The sequence below is a fragment of the Dama dama genome, chromosome 22 (genome assembly GCF_033118175.1).
Source record: "Dama dama isolate Ldn47 chromosome 22, ASM3311817v1, whole genome shotgun sequence".
Taxonomy (NCBI): Eukaryota; Metazoa; Chordata; class Mammalia; order Artiodactyla; family Cervidae; genus Dama; species Dama dama.
In genome coordinates, this window is record NC_083702.1 from 9,009,692 (window position 1) to 9,028,501 (window position 18,810).

Below are 18,810 nucleotides of genomic sequence, written 5' to 3' on the forward strand. Positions count from 1 at the left end.
TGAGAAAGTATGAAGCATGGTGTCCCACAAATTGGTTAATCATCCCTTGAGTAACTAACACTAGAGAATAGCACAGTATACTGGCCTCCAATAAATTACACTATTAAATTCCAACCAGGCTCTACTGCTACTCAAGGTCTGATTGATCCACTGTCAAGCCACTCCAGCCTGTCTGTTCTCCATGAACTCAGTTTCCAATACATTCTTCCCTTGATTTTCTCAGAAAAAAAAGGATAAAAGATCTGTGAAGATGAACAAAGCATTCTGAGTAGTTTTTATTCGCTCATATATCTTTGCTTTTATTTTCATCCAGGCATCCTTTTCCTTTTCACAGAGTTGGCTCCTTATATTCTGAGTTTCATCTTCTCCCTCATCTTTGGACCATGCTCCTTAGTTTCCCACTATATAGAGTCCCAATATCCGAAATATTAAAACTGAAGTTTATTAGTATAGCTTTACTGTAAAAGTTCACTTGTATATAAGCCAGTTCTGAGACTGATGAGGATATTTTAATCAACCCAGAAACAAGAAATTGTGGGTTATGATGATATTTGTAGTATAAGGTTGGCGTTATTCACATAAATAATTGGTTATAAGTGGTAACAATTTTTTAGACAGCTTGCTTTTATTCTTAGAATACACTTTATGTAAATTGATCCAGATCCAGAAATTTGAAAGAAAACGTAAGGAAAATGTTTTTGTGTTTTAATATCCCCTAACATTTCCACCCCCTAATATTTTCAGTAGACTTTTTTAAGAGCAGTTTTAGGTTCACAGCAAAATTGAGGGAAGGTACCAAGATTCCCCATATACCCCTCTTCCCCAAACAAAGTGAAACATTCTGTGCTATCAACATCCCACACCAGAGTGGCGCATTTGTTGCAAGCAGTGAACCTACATTAACACTTTTTTTTTTTTTTAATCATCCAAAGACCATACTTTTTGTTGGCATTCATCTCTGTGGTGCACATTCTGTGGGTTTTGACAAATGTATACAACATGTATCCACCATTATAGTATCCTACCGAGTGCATCTCTGCCCTAAAAATCCTCTATGCTTTGTCTGTTCTTTCCTCCCTCCTAACCCCTGAAAACCACTGACATTTTAAATATCTTCAGAGTTTTGCCTTTTCCAGAAAGTCATAAAGTTAGAATCATGTGGTATATAACCTTTTCAGATGGCTTCTTTCACTTAGTAATGTGCATTTAAGGTTCCTCCATGTCTTTTCATGGCTTAATAGTGCATTTTTTTAATTAGTGCTGAGTAAGATATACGAGGGAATTTACCCATTCACCTACTGAAGAACATCTTGGTCATGTCCAAGTTTTGGCAATTTTAGCTAAAGCTGCTGTAAATAACTCCTGTGCAGGTTTCTATGTGACGTGCTTCTCTCTGCCAGCATTTTAATACAAGGAAATTGAGTATAAATGAGCATCAGAAGCAACCCTTGAGAAGAAAAAAGTCACAAAGCATGTTGCTTGAGAGATGATTCTACTCTTTTACTTGTTTAGGACTCGTCTTAATTGGAGGAGCTTTTCCGATTTTTTTTAAAAGATTTTTTTTTTATGTGAACCATTTTTAAAATCTTTATTGAATTTCTGTTTTGAGTCTTTTCTCCAGTCTTCCCTTCACACTGATCTCAGAGATAGCTTGCAAATGCAGATCTTAGCGTTTCATTTTTTTCCAGCTTAAAACCTTTCAACAGTTTTCTACTGCCAGTAAGTCTAATTTTTTTTTTTTTTCCACTGTCATGTAAGACTTTTCTTAGTCTGGGTCCAGCCAACCTTTATGGCCTCATCACCAATACTGCCAGTATTCACAATACTTTGTGACATTCTATTACTTTCTCCTTAGAATGTCTTTGTTCCAGTTACTTCAGCTGTGTAACACATTGCTCTAAAACTTTAGTGGCATAAAATAGATATTTATTCTGCTCACGGATTCTCTGGGTCGGGAATTAGGACAGGGCACAGTGGGGGCATCTTGTCTCTGCTCCATGACGTACATCTGGGCCTCCGCTCGAGAACACAAAGGCTGGGGACAGGAATCCTCTGATGGCTCATCCACTTATGTGTCTGGTAGTTGATGCTTGCTGTGTCAGCTGGGAGCCTCAGTTTCTCTCCACATGAGTCTCCTTTTGTGGTCTCTCCCCATGGGCTAGTTTGGGCATTCTTGTAGCATGGTGGCTGGGTTCCAAGGTTCAACATCCTGTGAAGGAAACGACCAAGCAGAAGTTGAATAATTTCAAAAGCCGCTCTAGAATACTTCCTCCCCATTCAGTTTATCAAGGCAGTCGAAAAGTCTTGCCAAAGTTCAAGGGAGGGTACGAGGATGCCTGTCTCTCAACAGACAAGTGTCAATGTCATATTGACAAAAAAGCATGTGGGGTGGGAAGTGTATTAGCACAGTCATCTTTGGAATATACAGTCTGACACAATTCTCCATCAAATAATGAATGCTCAACAAAATCCTATTCAAACAGTAAGACCTGGCTCGTTTGGCAGAAACCAACACGTTTCTGTAAAGCATTTATCCTTAAATTAAAAAATAAATAAATTTAAAATAAAAAAAACAAAACAGCAAGGCCCAGCTCAAATGTCACTATTGCTATAAAATCTTTCTGCACACCACTTTGCCCATACCCCCAAAATAGAATTTATAGTTTTGTATCATAATTATTTATTTAATAAGTTTTACTTATTTTTATATTACATAAATAATAAGTGAATATATTGTGATTTTTAAAATTCAAACCATGTAGATAGAACTAAAATCTCCCTTCCATGTCTTGGCTATTGTAAACAGTGCTGCAGTGAACACTGGGGTGCATGTGCCCTTTCAGACCATGTTTTTCTCCAGGTATATCCCCAGGTGGGATTGCAGGGTCATATGGTAGCTCTATGTTTAGTTTTTTAAGGAACCTCTGCACTGTTCTCCATAGTGGCTGTACCAATTTACATTCCCACCAACAGTGTAGGAGGGTTCCATTCACTCCGCACCCTCTCTAATGTCCATTGTTTGTGGATGTTTTGTTTATTCTTTTATTTATTTTTGTTTGTGGATTTTTTGATGATAGTCATTTTGACTGGTGTGAGGTGATACTCGTAGTTTTTGATTTGCATTTCTCTAATAATTGGGAATACTGAACATCTTTTCTTGTGCCTCTCAGGCCATCTGTATGTCTTCTTTGGAGAAATGTCTATGTAGGTATTCTGCTTATTTTTTGATTGAGTTCTTTGTTTTGATGATGTTAAGCCTCATGAGCTGTAGATTTTGGAGATCAATCCCCTGTCAATCACATCATTTGCAAATATTTTCTTCCAGTCTGTGGATTGTATTTTCATTTTGTTTATTGTTTCCTTTACTGTGCAAAAAATTGAGTTTAAGAAAGTCCCATTTTTTGTTTTATCTCCATTATTCTGGGAGTCAGAGCAAAAAAGATACTGCTGTGATTTATGTCAGAGAATGTTCTGCATGTTTTCCTCTAGGAGTTTTATTGTGTCCCGTCTTTAATCCATTTTGAGTTTATTTTTGTGTGTGGTGTTAAAGAATGATCTAAATTCGTTTTTTCAGATACAGCTGTCCAGTTTTCCCAGTACCATTTTTGTTGAACAGACTGTCTTTCCAACACTATGTGGTCTTGCTTCTTTTGTCATAAGTTAATTGACCATAAGTGCCTGGGTTTATTTCTGGGCTTTCTATCCTTTTCATTGATCTATATGCCTATTTTTGTGTCAGTACTATACTGTTTTGATGACTGTAGCTTTGTAATATACTCTGCAATCAGGCAGTAGGATTCCTGCAGCTCCCTTCGTCTTTCCTAAGATTGGTTATTCAGAGTCTTTTGTGTTTTCAAACAGACAAACAGAAAAATTTTGTTCTAGTTCTGTGAAAAGTGCCATCAGCAATTTGATAAGGATTGTATTGAATCTGTAGATTTCCTTGGGTAGTATGGTCGTTTTAACTATTGATTCTTCCAATCCAAGAACACAGTATATCTTTCCATTTGTTTGTGTCATCTTCAGTTTCTTTCATCAATGTCTTATAGTTTTTGGAGTACAGGTCTTTTGCCTCCTTGGGTAGATTTGTTCCTAGATATTTTATTCTTTTTGATGCAATGGTAAACGGGTTTGTTTGCTTAATTTCTCTTTCTGATATTTCAGAAAGTGTACAGTTAGTGTATGTTGTTAGTATATAGAAATGCAACAGATTTCTGTATGTTAATTTTGTATCCTGCAATTTTATCAAATTCATTAATGAGCCCTGGTAATTTTCTGGTAGCAGAAGTTCTTAATTTTCATTCTTTATGATTTGTACTTTTTTGTATCTTATGATCTAAAAAAATTCTTTCTTGTCTCAAGACCATAAAGGTTAAGATTTTTATAATTTTGCTTTCCACAATTAAGCTCTTAATGCAGCTGGAATTGGATTTTGTGTATGGTTGAAGCAGGAGTCCATTTTTACTTCTAAATGGATAACCAGTTGTCCCAGCATCAATTATTGAAAAGTCTGTCCTTTCCCTGATGAACTGAAGTACCGTCTATAGTCTAAAGCAAGTTTACACATATGCATGAATTTTTGTTTCTCAGCTGTCTGTTCTGTTCCACAAGTCATTTGGCTACCCCAGAACCAACAAATACTTTTAATTACTCTACCTTTGTAATAATTCTTGATGACTTTTCCTTTATCAGGAAGAGTTATTGTTTCTTTTCTTTTATTTAATTTTTAACCCTTTGCTTGCTTTCCCACATACAAGCTTATCATGTTGCTTGAAAAAAGCCTCTTAGAGTTTTTTATTGGCTTGCCAATCTTTAAATCAATTTGGAGAAGTGACCTCCTTACAATATTCTGTTTATTTAAGTCTTCTTCACTGAGTTGGCCTCTCTGATAGCTCAGTTGGTAAAGAATCCACCTGCAATGCTGGAGACCCCGGTTCAATTCCTGGGTCAGGAAGATCCCCTGGAGAAGGGATAGGCTACCCACTCCAGTATTCCTGGGCTTCCCTTGTGGCTTAGCTGGTAAAGAATCCGCCTGCAATGCAGGAGAACTGGGTTCGATCCCTGGGTTGGAAAGATCCCCTGGAGAAGGGAAAGGCTTACCCACTCCAGTATTATGGACTGGAGAATTCCATGGACTGCATAGTCCATGGGGTCACAAAGAATCAGACACGACTGAGCAACTTTCACTTTACTGTGTTATATTTTATAGTTTTTCCCCACACAAGTCTTATGTATCTTTTGTTAGATTTAGTCCTGTGTACTTTATGTATTTTTGTTGCTACTGTAAAAGATATAATTTTATAAATTGCATATTATAACAGTTTGTTGATGATGCAAATGAGTAGAACTAATTTTTGTATATTGATTTTATAGCCAAGAAACTTGATCAACTAATTCTTACCAATTTTCCTGTAGATTCTTCTCCGTTTCTTATGTTGAAAATCATATCACTTGTGAATGATGGCAGGTTTATTTCACACTTGTAAACTGTACCTTGTATTTCATTTTCTTACCTCACCTTGCTAGGCAGAACCATTCAGGGAGTGCTGAATAGAAACTGTGATTGTGGTCTTCCTAGATTCAGTCTGTATCTTAAAGAAAATGATTTCAACATTTTTCCATTAAGATGAGTTTACTGTATGCTTTTTGCAGATCTCTATTCCTAATTTGTCAACACTTTTATCATGAATATGTGTTGAATTTTTATCCATTTTTAGTATCTATATTGATGGTTATAAGTTTTTCTCCCTTAAGCTGTTAATTTGGTAAAGTAGCTGATTTCCAAAAGTTGAAACAACCTTGAATTTCTGGAATACACTCAATTTAGTGATGATATATTATCTTTTATATATCTTGCTGGGTTTGATTTGCTAATGTTTTATTTAGGAGTTTTGCATCTGTATCCATGAGTGAAATTAACCAGGACTCTTTTCTCATATTTTCTTTGTTATGTTTTGATACTGAGATGTTGCCAGACTCATAAAAAGACTTGGAAAGTATTTGCTCTTTGTTTATACACTGGAATAATTTGTGTAGGGTTGTTTGTGAGATGATATAAAAGTAGATAAAGGATTCTGTACCTTCCCTTGCAGGGAAGGCAAATGGCTACCCGGAATACATCTGTCTCCTCATGAAGACAAAGCACTGCCCCCTTTATAATGGATAGGTCCAATACAGTCAACCTGACACCAGGTAATTGGCTGCTTTCCCTGGAAAATGGTGCCATGCTAGGGATATAGCATTAACTTCTACTCTTAACAGGTTGGGCGTTCAGCAGCTATGGTAGCCAGGTCACCTTGGTGACAGAAAGCTCATGTGTTGAACCCATGCATAGTCTTAGTCTCCACCCCTACCACACAGCCAAAGTCCATTGCACAGCCACTAGAGCGACTAAGGAAAGAGGACGGTTGACGTCCATTAAACAGAGCGTCTTGCCCGTCTGATTTCTGAGCGCCTCTTCTGTAGGGAATGTCCCCAGGCAGGCACTTCTATGGGACAGGAATGTCTTCACACTGTGTGCACATACACCCTGAAGGTTAATCCACGTATTGGGCTCCCATCTTCCAATCTTTTTCTTTCCAGGTCCCTGATAGCCCCCATCGGCCATGAATTGCTTCTTGCCTTCCATGTGAAGTGTGCATCTGTTTGCAATTCTGTCTTCTGGAGGATTTTCCTACTCTTTCAGGGCACTTGTGAGTGAGGCTCTGATTTAGCAGTTAACTACTGCTGGCTACTGCTGGCATTCCTGAGATTCATCTGTAAACCAGTCCTATACTTTTCTCTCTTAACTGGCAGTTCTACATGGAGCTAGGGGTGGAAGTTGAGAGGGTAGTAATAAATAATGGGAGCAGATTTCGTGGAGTCTGAGCCATCTGTTTGTATAGTTTCCATGGGCCTTCTGGCTCGGCCTGGACTCATCTATTCCATTTGATTTTACAGTAGAATGCTGCTGTGCATGCCCCAATTCTTTGCCCACTAGACTAGGTAACACCCATTACATGATGGCCTCATAGTTGTGTGGTGTCCTGAGGTGTAGGCAAAAGAAGACATGGCTCTACTCCTGATTCCTAGAGGTCAGCTTTGTGATTTTCCTACTGGGGCTCACGAGATGCTCTGCTTACCATCTTTCTCTGCATCAGGCACTTGCATTGGTTCAAGGTTATATGGTCCAGCTGTCTGAGAAGCTTATGCAGTGGTCTTGGCCTGTGGCAGAACCCTTTCTTGCTTTGATTCCCCACTGAAAAATCACAGTAAATGGTCAGAGCAGCACACCCAAATGTGGTATACATTGCCTCTGAAATTCCAAGACACCTGTTTTACTATGATTTATTTCTTTGTGTTGGATAATTCAAGGGGCAGCAACTTGTCTCTCACTGCTTTTTTTTTCCAGCTGCATCTGGGCTTGCAGCATGTGTGCTCTTAGGGGGATCTAGCTCCCTGAACAGAGGTGGAACCTGGGCCCCCTGCATGGGGAGCATGGAGTCTTAACCACTGGGCCACCAGGGAAGTCCCAACGACTTGTCTCTCACTTTAGAGGGGATATGTTAACATGCAGCAGACCACTGAATACTCTAAAAACTCCACAGATGTTGCTACCCAAGAGCATTCTGAGGATTTATCTCCCACCTCTGCATGCATGAAGCGCTAAGAGGACTTGTTTCTTCCTGCCTATTAAGTCCAGTTAGCATTGTATCATCAACGTAAAGGACCAGTGTGTTGTTCTGTGGGATATCAAGGAAATCCAGGTCTGTCTGGTCTCTGTTGAAAGAGATTGAAGCGAGACAGTAAAGGTATACTCTGTCTCTGCCACATGAAGGCTGAGTCTCATTATTAATAGAGGTTTTTAAAGAAACATTTCTAGGCCAGTAACTGGACATAAGATTCCAGGGGCTGTGTTGATTTGCTCTAGGAAAGATACCACAGCTGGAATTACAGCTATGATTGGCATCACCACTTGATTATATTTGCAATAATCTCTAGTCATTCCCCACAAACCATCTGGCTTTTCACCATCCCTATAACTTTTAAGTCTTTGATGGTAGTGCTAATGTCTGCAGTTTCCCAAAAAATATTTTTTGGAGTGAGGGAGTATAATTAATTCTTGAGGTTTCTATGTGGTCTGTCTAACCATAATAGCCTGAACTCCATGGGTTGTGAAACTAAAGTGAGGATTCTGCCAGTTACTAAGTGTATCTATTCCCATTATACATTCTGAGACCATGGAAATAACTGGAGGTAGGTCTGTGGTTTTACTGGACCCATTGTGAGCTGGAGCCTAGGTGGAGACTTCATGGGTCACCTGATTTCCATAAATCCCTACTTGGTAGAGCATAATGGCATTGTTGGATCTCCAGAGATTGGTGTCAGTTACAAGCCAGTATCTAACAAGACCGGGGAGCTCTTTGTGTTTCCCTTTCCAAGGACAGTCACTACTGTAAATGGCTTCGGGTCCTCTAGGGAAGGTTTAGAAGATTTACCATATATACCTGCGGTGGGTGTCTCAGGATTATTTCTCAAGGGAATCTGACCTTCCCCTCAATCAGGAGATTCTGGCTTTGTGAACTGGCTTCAATTTAGGAATTGAGTAAAAGGCCATGACTCCTCCCATAATGACACTAATTAGGTTTTCCATCCATGTATGGTAGAGCAGCGTCTGCAATGTGGGAGACCTGGATTTGATCCCTGGATTGGGAAGATCTCCTGGAGGAGGGAAAGGCTACCTACTCCAGTGTTCTGGCCTGGAGAATTCCATGGACTATATAGTCCTTGGAGTCACAAAGGGTTGGACACAACTGAGCGGCTTTCACTTTCACTTTTTTCACTTTTTCATGTAGAGCAGCACTTCGTAGGCTGCCCACCTATTTTCTATTCATCTTGTGATTCATTAGCCATTACTGTATATCCCTGAAAGTAAAAACAAACATACAAACAAAAAACCTGATATCGTTGCATCCCTGTGGCTTACTTTGGTTCTTGTGCCTCCCTTGTCTCTAAGATTCAGTTCAGTTTAGTCACTCAGTTGTGTCCGACTCCTTGTGACCCCATGAACCGCAGCACGCCAGGCCTCCCTGTCCATCACCAACTCCCAGAGTTTACACAAACTCATGTCCATTGAGTCGGTGATACCATCCAACCATCTCATCCTCTGTCGTCCCCTTCTCCTCCGGCCCTCAATCTTTCCCAGCATCAGGGTGTTTTCAAATGAGTCAGCTCTCTGCATCATGTGGCCAAAGTATTGGCGTTTCAGCTTCAACATCAGTCCCTGCAATGAATACCCAGGACTGATCTCCTTTAGGATGGGCTGGTTGGATCTCCTTGCAGTCCAAGGGACTCTCAAGAGTCTTCTCCAATACCACAGTTCAGAAGCATCAATTCTTTGGCACTCAGCTTTCTTTATAGTCCAACTCTCACGTCCATACATGACTACTGGAAAAACCATAGCCTTGACTAGACGGACCTTTGTTGGCAAAGTAATGTCTCTGCTTTTTTAATATGCTGTCTAGGTTGGTCATAACTTTCCTTCCAAGGAGCAAGCGTCTTTTAATTTCATGGCTGCAGTCACCATCCACAGTGATTTTGGAGCCCAGAAAAATAAAGTCAGCCACTGTTTCCACTGTTTTAAGCTGCTACCATTCCAGGGTGCCATTATCCCCACTGCGATCAGGAAACCCAATCCTGCTGCATCATCCCTGGGGTCATCTCTAGCCTGCAGATGACAAACACTACAAGCTCTGCAGTGATGCTGGTGCGCCGTCACAATAGTTTCTAGTGCGTTGGTGAAGAGAGTTTATTCCAGGGCAGTTAGAAGGTGTCCGAGCACACTGCATGTAATAGATCCCTTCCAACAGTCCCATCTCCTGGAGCCTTTAAGCTTCCTTTTACAGCCTGCCAGGGGAGTGCGTTTCTTCTGAAGGCCACTGCTGAGTCCACACACACAGTGTTCTCTCAGTCCTCCTCTGGCTCTTGGTGTCACTCTTTTCAGGTCCTGCTGAAATGTTCCAGCCTAGGGAGGCTTTCCTCAACACAGTATTAGAAACTGACACTTCACCACCTCCACCGGCACACCCTCCCCTCTTTCCTGCTTTATTTTCCTGGTAACACTTAGCATCATCCGATGTGCTGTCACTTGTGTGTCTCTTTGATTTTGTAAGAGAGTCATTTGATTCGGGGGTTTCGTGGATCACCCCAGCGTGGTGACTCTGCACTACCTGAGCGCTGACTGTGAACGCCGCCCTTGGCCACTTCCGGTGTGTGTGCCGTGTTCAGGCCGTGGCGCCCGGGCCACGTGCGTCGCATTCGTGGCTTCCGTTTTGAGGGCGGCTGCTCCATGCTTTCACATTTCCCTGCAGGTGTCTTTCTATCGATCATCAGAGTCTTATTGCAAAGCATGTTTTTAATTAGAGAAATGATCACAGAAATTTGAGTGGTTATCAACATAGTAACTGTGTATTGTATAGTTGGTGAAGAAATTCAGTTAAAACCTTTTTTGAAATTTAATTGTTCCCACCTTATTAACTTCAAAAATCTGGAAAACACGATTCGTGCATGAAAAATTGACATGAATGGAACTGTGAAAGGTTCTTACTAAAATGAATAAGGCAAAGCCACAATCATCTGCAGAAGTCAATTAAATAATTAAAAGACTAGAAAGATGGTAACTATATTTAAAGATGTCACCTTTTATTTGTCATGCAGTGGCCAACTCTTTTCATCATTGCAATGATTAAAAGAAACACTGACTTTTGAATTATTTATGCACGTTAGATCAAGAGCCATCCCACCTAAATCTTTTTCTACATTACTAACAAGTGCATGTATTATAAAAATATCATATAACTCTCTGAGATTTCAAATTAGGAGAAACAGTCTTAATGTAAACTAAGGTGACAAGTTCTTTATCAAATGACTGTGACACCTGAGGTGTATACGTCCCAATTTGACTTTATTTGAGTGAAACAGATGGCTGTGTATCTATTTCCAAGTGAGTGAGTTATGCATCCTACAGCTATTTACTGAACACCTACTGTGTGTCAGGCCCTGTGCCAGCTGCTGGATATGCGATGATGACAAGATCCCTGAATTTATGTAGCTTCCAGCCCAGGGTCTAATCAGGACTGATCAGGTCTGATCAGACAGATGAGGTAAGTGTCAGGATAGAGAGTGGCGCGGGAAGCACACGAGAGGGCGCCTGACTTTGACTTCAGATGTTAGGGGAGACTTTCTAGAGGAAGTGATGTTCAGGAACCTGAAGAGTAGGTGATGACTAGACTGTCAGCCCTGGTGTCATGTGTGTGGTGGGTATACTTTTATGCACTTTAACTCATTTACTCTTCAAAGCCGTCTTACGGGATAAATGAAGAAAATCCACACAGAATTTTTGAATAACTTGCCCAAGGTCGCAGAGCTTGGAAATGACAAAGTCAGGATTTAGACCAAAATAGTCTGATCCCCGAGCCTATGCTGATGTGTTTCAAACCTTTTAACTGTGATCTGCAGTCCGAAATGCCTTTTGTGTAATGACCCAGTACACACAAACTCACACCAGAAACAGTAGTGTTGCAATAGTTATCGGAGATGTACTCTGATCCGTTCTATTTTATTCTAGACAGTTTTTTAAAAAAAATATTAGATGTGACCTACAAAATCGATCTCATAACCGACTAACAGATCACAACCTGCAGTTTGAAAAACACTGTTTTGCCTATTACACAGAATCAGCCAGACCAAGTGAGGGAAGAAGAACAGAATATCTTAGGTTGAGTGTGAACAGTGTGTGAGAGGACAGGGGGTGGGGTAAGAAGAAGTTGGAAGGGGATTGGTGATCTTTAACCAGAGACCTCACACAGCTTCCCAGCCCTCCCATCAGCTGAATTCACAGTCAGCAGTCAGCAGTCTGTTACCTGAAAGAAGTCCTCACAGAACCCAGCTATCTTGGTATCCTAACCTCAGACTTCAGCCTCTAGAACTGTGAGAGAGAAATTTCGGTTGTTTCTAAGCTACCCAGTCTGTAGTACTGTGTTATCACAGCGCTAATGGACTAAGGCAAGCATGTGCTGGAGGAGTTTCAGTTGTGTCTGGATGATGATGGGGAGCCTTTGAAGTGATTTAAGCAAGGACATGAGATGACCAGATCGTCCTTGCTTTTAGGAAGATGACTGTGGATGTGGTGTAAAGAAAAGACTGGATGAGGACAAGTTAGGAAGAGCAGTCAGGGGTGAAAACAGAACTGGAGACTAAGAACATTTCTAAAATGCAGCTCTGATCTGGTCAGAATTCTGAAAAGCTCCCCTTAGGACAAAGTCTAACACCTTAGCCTGGAGGATAAGCTCCTTCCTCATTGACCTCTGCTTTCCTCTGTAGCCTACTTTTTAACCTCCTTCCTCCTCCATCACACGCAGTGGTCTAGCAATGGATGCCAAGCAACTTGCCAAAATGCCATGTTCTCTCACACTTTGCATATGCCCCTTCCTCTCTTCTCCATTCCTACTCATTTGAATGTTTAGGGTTCAGCGAAATGTTGCTTCTTCCAGGAAGCCTTTCCTGACATGCTGGAGACAGGGTTATTGTTCCTCCTCTGGGCTTTCTGGTCCTGTCACTTCATGGCAAATAGATGGGGAAAAATGGAAACAGTGGCAGATTTTATTTTCTTGGGATCCAAAATAACTGTGGACAGTGACTGCAGCCACAAAATTAAAAGACGTTTGCTCCTTGAAAGAAAAGCTATGACAAACCTAGACAGTGTATTAAAAATCATAGACATCACTTAGTCAGCAAAGGTCTGTCTAGTCAAAGCTATGGTTCTTCCAGTGGAACTTTTTCACAACTTTCACATGTATAAATGTGAGAGTTGGGCCATAAAGAACGCTGAGTGCCGAAGAATTGATGCTTTAAAAATGTGCTGGAGAAGACTCTTGAGAATCCCTTGGACAGCAAGGAGATCCAACCAATCAATCCTAAAGGAAATCAACCCTGAATATTCATTGGAAGGCCTGATGCTGAAGCTGAAGTTCCAATACTTTAGCCACCTAATGCGAAGAGCCAACTTGTTGGAAAAGATCCCAGTGCTGGGAAAGATTGAGGGCAAGAGAAGAAGGAGCTGACAGAAGATGAGATGGTTGGATGGCATCACCGACTCAATGGACATGAGTCTGAGCAAACTCCAGGAGATAGTGAAGGACAGGGAAGCCTGGCGTGCTGCCGTCCATGGGGTTGCAAAGAGACATGACTTAGCAACTGCAACAACAACAAAATATAAACCAAGGGGAAATGCATTATGGGGAGAAGCAAAAGCAAAAGGACCAATGATGAGGCTCTGGAGACTGTCCAAGTGACCATGGCTGAGGCAGGGCAGTGGCTATGGAGAAAAGTGGGCGAATTTGGCATACAGTTTAGAGTTCAGCCCTGAGGATCTCCCGATGGTCAGTTGTCAGCATGAGGAAAAGGATGGAAACAAAGATGATTCCTAGTTTCCTGCCTTTGTGAAGTGAATGAGGGGCGGTGCCATTTACTGAGAAGGGGAGGATGGGAGAGAACAGGTTTGGGGATATAGTAAGAGTTGCATTTTGAGTTCTATGTTTGTTCTGGAAATATTGACTATCAGTACACTAGAATAACTGAATTCTACCTTAGATGATTATTTTTCCTGTTTCTTTAATCAGTCTTTCCTTGAGACACCTAATTAAAGATTCTATGTGTGCTTTCTGGATAGTGGTTTTGTCTGCAGTACATTTCAGAGATCTGAGAATTTTATTACTATTTTAAAAAGCGTGGCACATCTTGAATGTAGGTCATCATCAAACATGCCCAATCCCTTAATAAGATTCAGAGAGAAATCTAGCAGTTAATCATTTTGCCCTTCTTGTTGATCACAGTCCAGCATATCCAACATGTTCAAGCTACAGCTTCATTTCCCTGAAGTTAACAGTTTTAACAAAATGGAAATAGTGGTGGTTGAATCTCTCTCTTCATGTTTCTATCAATACCGTCTGTATACAGGCCATGTCTTGGGAGGGAGCTAATGCCATATGCCATGAGTCTCCACACACACACCCGTCTTTGGAGGAGCAGTGAAGAGACTGCTACTCACTGACCCAGTGAGAGGGGCTCTGAGATATATTCCCTGGAGTTGGAGAACCAGTGCCTGACTCATGCCTGGAATCTTAGCCAGGATCTGACTCTGGCCTGGAGAGGGAGACACTGACCAGTCACGTTGGCAGTAAAGCCACTGAGGCCTGGTGAGTTGGTTTTGGCCTGTGCCCCAGCGTTGGTCAGAGTGGGGGGCTGCCCAGAGGTGGGTTTGGCAGGATGGTTTGGCCATCGTGGCCATCTTGGGTCCCGTCCAGCAGGGCTGCCTGGAGGGCAGAGAGGCCTCGGCAGAGAGAGCAGCGACTACCAGCGTTATGTGACCACAGCAGGGGCCAGTGAGGAAGAGACAGACCCTTGTCTCTTTTCTGTCCCTCACCCACCCTTATTTGAGCACCTCAGAGGAGCTAAGCTTGTAGGAGGGAGCGTTGTTCCTTAAGTCGACCTCCAGAAGACAGAGGGAAAGAAAAGTAAAAGAGCGGCCAGAGCAAAAGCCAGGTGGGACAGCCCCTGGTGTGCGGGGGAGCCTTGGAGGTGCTTGAGAATGACTGACTCGCCGTGCGGCAGGCAGCTGGAGACTGGAAGGAGAATTGGAGCTCTGGATACTTGGACGAAGACTCTCACTCCTCGCATCCGTACTGTCTTTCTTTGATCTCTGTGCTGTGCTTTTGAATCTTTGTACCTGTCTTCCAGTTCCCAATTTTCTCTTCAACTGGAGTTAATCTGCTGCTTAAATCAACCAGTTACATTTAAATTTTCAGTTATTTTATTTTTCATTTTTAGAGGAGGGCATGCAAACCACTCCAGTATTCTTGCCTAGAGAATCCCATGGACAGAGGAGCCTGGTGGGCTATAGTCCATGGGGTCACAAGGGGTCAGACACAACTGAGCGACTAAGCACAGCACAGAACTCTGTTTGGATCTTTGTCAGATCTACTTGGTTTTATTTATTTATTTACTTTTAGCCATGCCCTGTGACATGTGGAATGAGGGATCTTAGTTCCTCACCAAGGGATTGAACCTGCGCCCCCTGCATTGGAAGCGCAGAATCTTAACCACTGGACCAACAGGAAAGTCCTTTGCTTCTATTTTTATAATTTCTTATTTCTTGCTCATGTTTTCAAGCTTTTATTTCTTTATAGAAGTTAAATATACCTGTGGTCATTTTATCTTCTGTGTTTTATAATTCCAATGGATTAACAATGTCTGAAGGCTTTGCTGGTTTAATTCTGCTGACTTTTGTATTTTCAAGCACAATGTACAGTACGTGATCCATCTTTAATATATTCATTGCAAAAATGAATGAATGAAAACATGTGAAATAAAAAGAGCAAAGCAAACAATAGATAAATTATAATATAGTGTTATAAATCGTATTATTAAAATGTAAGCTGTGGAGGAAATAGGTGAAGGAGATTAAGAGGTACAAACCTCCAGTTACAAGATAAGTAAGCTATGGGGGTAGAATACAGCATGAGGAATATGTCAATAATATTGTAATAACTTTATATGGAGACAGATGGTTACGAGACTGGTCATGGTGATCATTTCATAATGTATGCCAAGATCAAAGCACTGTGTAGTACACTTGGAGCTCACATAATATTGTACATCAATTATATTTCAATTAAAATGCATATATATATGTATAAGCAGAGAGCTGTAAGACCAAGGACCATCCCCCTCTGCCACAGGAAGAGAAACAGTACCTAGCATCTTAGGTATTCTGCAAGGTATTTTCCAAAGGGACATATATAATATGTGAAGTGTTAATAGGCGAGAGGTTTTCATGTGTGCTTATTTTGAGTAACTCATGCTTCATGAGAAACAGCAGTTGCTTTTGAATTCACAATTTAAATTATATTTTGCAACAAATTATATTTGTTGCAGTATTTCAGACTTAGGCATGATTTTTACTCAGTGTTAAGTTAAAAAAATAGTTTATCACTGGTCTGTACATCTAAGGGGAAAATGTTTGACAACTGTAGTTCTTCATTGTCATCTTTCCACAACACACCAGCTCCCGTGTTCTCAAATACAAGAACCAGTGCTCACAGTCTTGCATTATGCTTTGTGGTCTGGGAATGCAGAAATTTCTGGAGGGAAGGGAGAGTTCCTGGTGTGTTCAGGTCCCCATCTGCATCCAGACAGGGCCATGGCAGCAAGTCCCTCATAATGCCACTTCTTTAGACTGTCCTGGAATAACAGTACCTGTTTACTACATTTGTTTACTTTGGGCCAGGTACCATTTCAAACATTGAGTATGTTTAAGTCATGTCAGAATTAGACCTATGATCCAGTTCTGCTTAATATTTTACTCTCCTGGAGTCACATGCAGGGTTTTATTGTAATTATAAGGATTGGTTGGATGGTCACAAACTCTTGCGCCTTTAGGCATGTGCCCGTTGCAGTCAGCCTGGAGTATGCTCTGTAGCATGAGGAGACCTTGACCTGCCAGAGACCAGATCCACTTAAACTCTAGCCTAAAAGACAGAAAACGTCGCTGTAGGTAATGATCACCAGCTTCCTGAAGATATTTAGAGCTTCAGTTTTGATAATGATGATCCGTTAAGGGAAATTAGGATTTTTATTATTGGTCAGACCATAACTATGGTGTAAAATTTAATAATAAGCATCCAGTACCTATTTTATTGGGTTGGTCAAAGAGTTTATTCAGGCTTTTCCGTGATATGTTACAGGAAAACACTAACATACTTTCTGACCAACCCAATATAATCCAATCATTATGATCCATTTTCTTTTTTGGTGGGGGAGGGTGAAATTAACAACTATTTATTGCTGTGATCATCCTATCTCTTCTCTTAGTGTTTTTATCAGTGACAATGCACACTGGCTTTTAAGACCACTGTCCCTGAGTCCCCTTGTCAGAGGTGCTAATTTATTTGGTCTTGGTGTAACCTGACCCAGGGGAGTCTTAAAAGCTCCCCTGGTGGTACAATCAACTTATTAAAGTGTTGGGCAGGATTTATTCAAGTTGAACATGGTTCTGTGAGGTCACGACAAACACTGACACCTTCCCTCCTGAATCCTTGCTCCTGGGAAATGGACTCAGGTTCGCATGATCTCTGGTCATAATATCACCGCCAGCAGATCAACACATAGCCTTGTTTTATGTGTGTTTCTGTCTCAAGACACTTTATTTTATGCAGTTGCTTCTTTAGCATTAAACTCACAGCTCATAGCACAACATTACAATCCATTTTCATGGCCTGAAAGTCTTCAGCTATCCTACTTGATGACTTTTAAAGAAAAGCACCTTTAAATGTGTCCATATCTCTATTTTTCTATGCAAAGCTAAGCCATTACCTCAAATATATATCAAAAGAAGTAGTAAATATGCTTGGCATATTTCATAACTATAATTCCAAATATATTTCCTTAATTTAATATTTGGATATAATATATACTACAGTGAAGTATGATGATACATGATAAAAAATTCTCAGAATCTACAACTATGTGTATATACATCCCTCCTACACACCCACACGTACATACACACACTTAACATAGATCATTTATAATGATTATTTGGGGCTTTATGTAAATATTTTAAGGTAAATATATTAAGATTTTCATGTCAAACATGTTATTTAACTTTCACATTAAATATCCATTTTAAATTAATAGCTTGTCTACTTTAAATGAATATATTAATGAGCAATTCAAATCACCCCTCTGTGTTAATAATGTATAACTGTGGCCTCTCAGCAAAATGGCCTTATTATCTTCAGGTCCTATTTTCTCTGATTAACATAATTACTAAAGTAGAAGCTCCTTTGGTTATACAGTTTTAAACTACAGATAGACGTGGTGTGGCATCCATCTTTTGTCATGCTTGCCAGCTCTCTGTTTTGTAGCTGTAATTAGATACTGTGTATCAGACCAACAGAATCGATCACAGCAATAGCGCTGTTGGAATATAACACCCATTATTAGATCCACAGTATAATAGAATATAAAATAATTTGCAATGATTATAGTACCTGAAACAAGGCAGTGGAATTATTGAAAATTGTAAAAGAGCTACCAGTATGGGAATGTTCCTGTCTGTAGGCAAAGTTTCTCAACTCAGAATTAAATCTGATGTTCTGTTTAAAAATGATTTCATCATTGTCTCTGAACCAGCAAAAACATTTTCCAGTACCTTCAGCAGCATAGCTATTTCTCTTTTGTCCTTAGGCTCAAAGCATGGAGTTGTGTTGTTGGCTGTCTTTTTTTCTTCCTTTGCTTCAGGCATTTTGGTGATAGTCTGTATTTAAATTTGCTGTCTGATGTCCTACATAGGGAATAAGCTTCTTCCTAAAGATAACTATCAAGAATATCCAAACCAGTTTTAATATGACTGACATTTCAAGGTCCTGTTTTGCATTAATCAAGTATTTTAGCAGGTGTAAAGCACTGTTACAGTAAAGAAACTGAGTACAGTCTCATAATTTAACCCTGGACTTCCCATCCAGGAGTCTGCTGGGTAGGTACTTGAGAATAAAGCTTTTTGACATTCAGGTTTAAATGGAAAGAAGATGAGAAACCAGATAAAGCAAGCCAACCAAATTAATTCACTCTGTATTCCTCTCTGCCTTTTCAGTGGATCTCACAGAAATTCTCTCCCAGAGAAATTTGGGAATCCCTCATGAAACAATCCCTTTAGTGTTTTAATGTTTACAGAATATCCACTTTTGTGCTTTGTGTTTGAGCATAAAAAGA

General features: G+C 40.4%; 1 protein-coding gene across 1 annotated transcript in view; it reads left to right on the plus strand.

The window, feature by feature from the left end:
• ENTHD1 (ENTH domain containing 1) overlaps window positions 1-18,810 on the plus strand; it is an 84,130-nt gene that overhangs the window by 46,423 nt on the left and 18,897 nt on the right. The gene's annotated exons all lie outside the window — the stretch shown is intronic.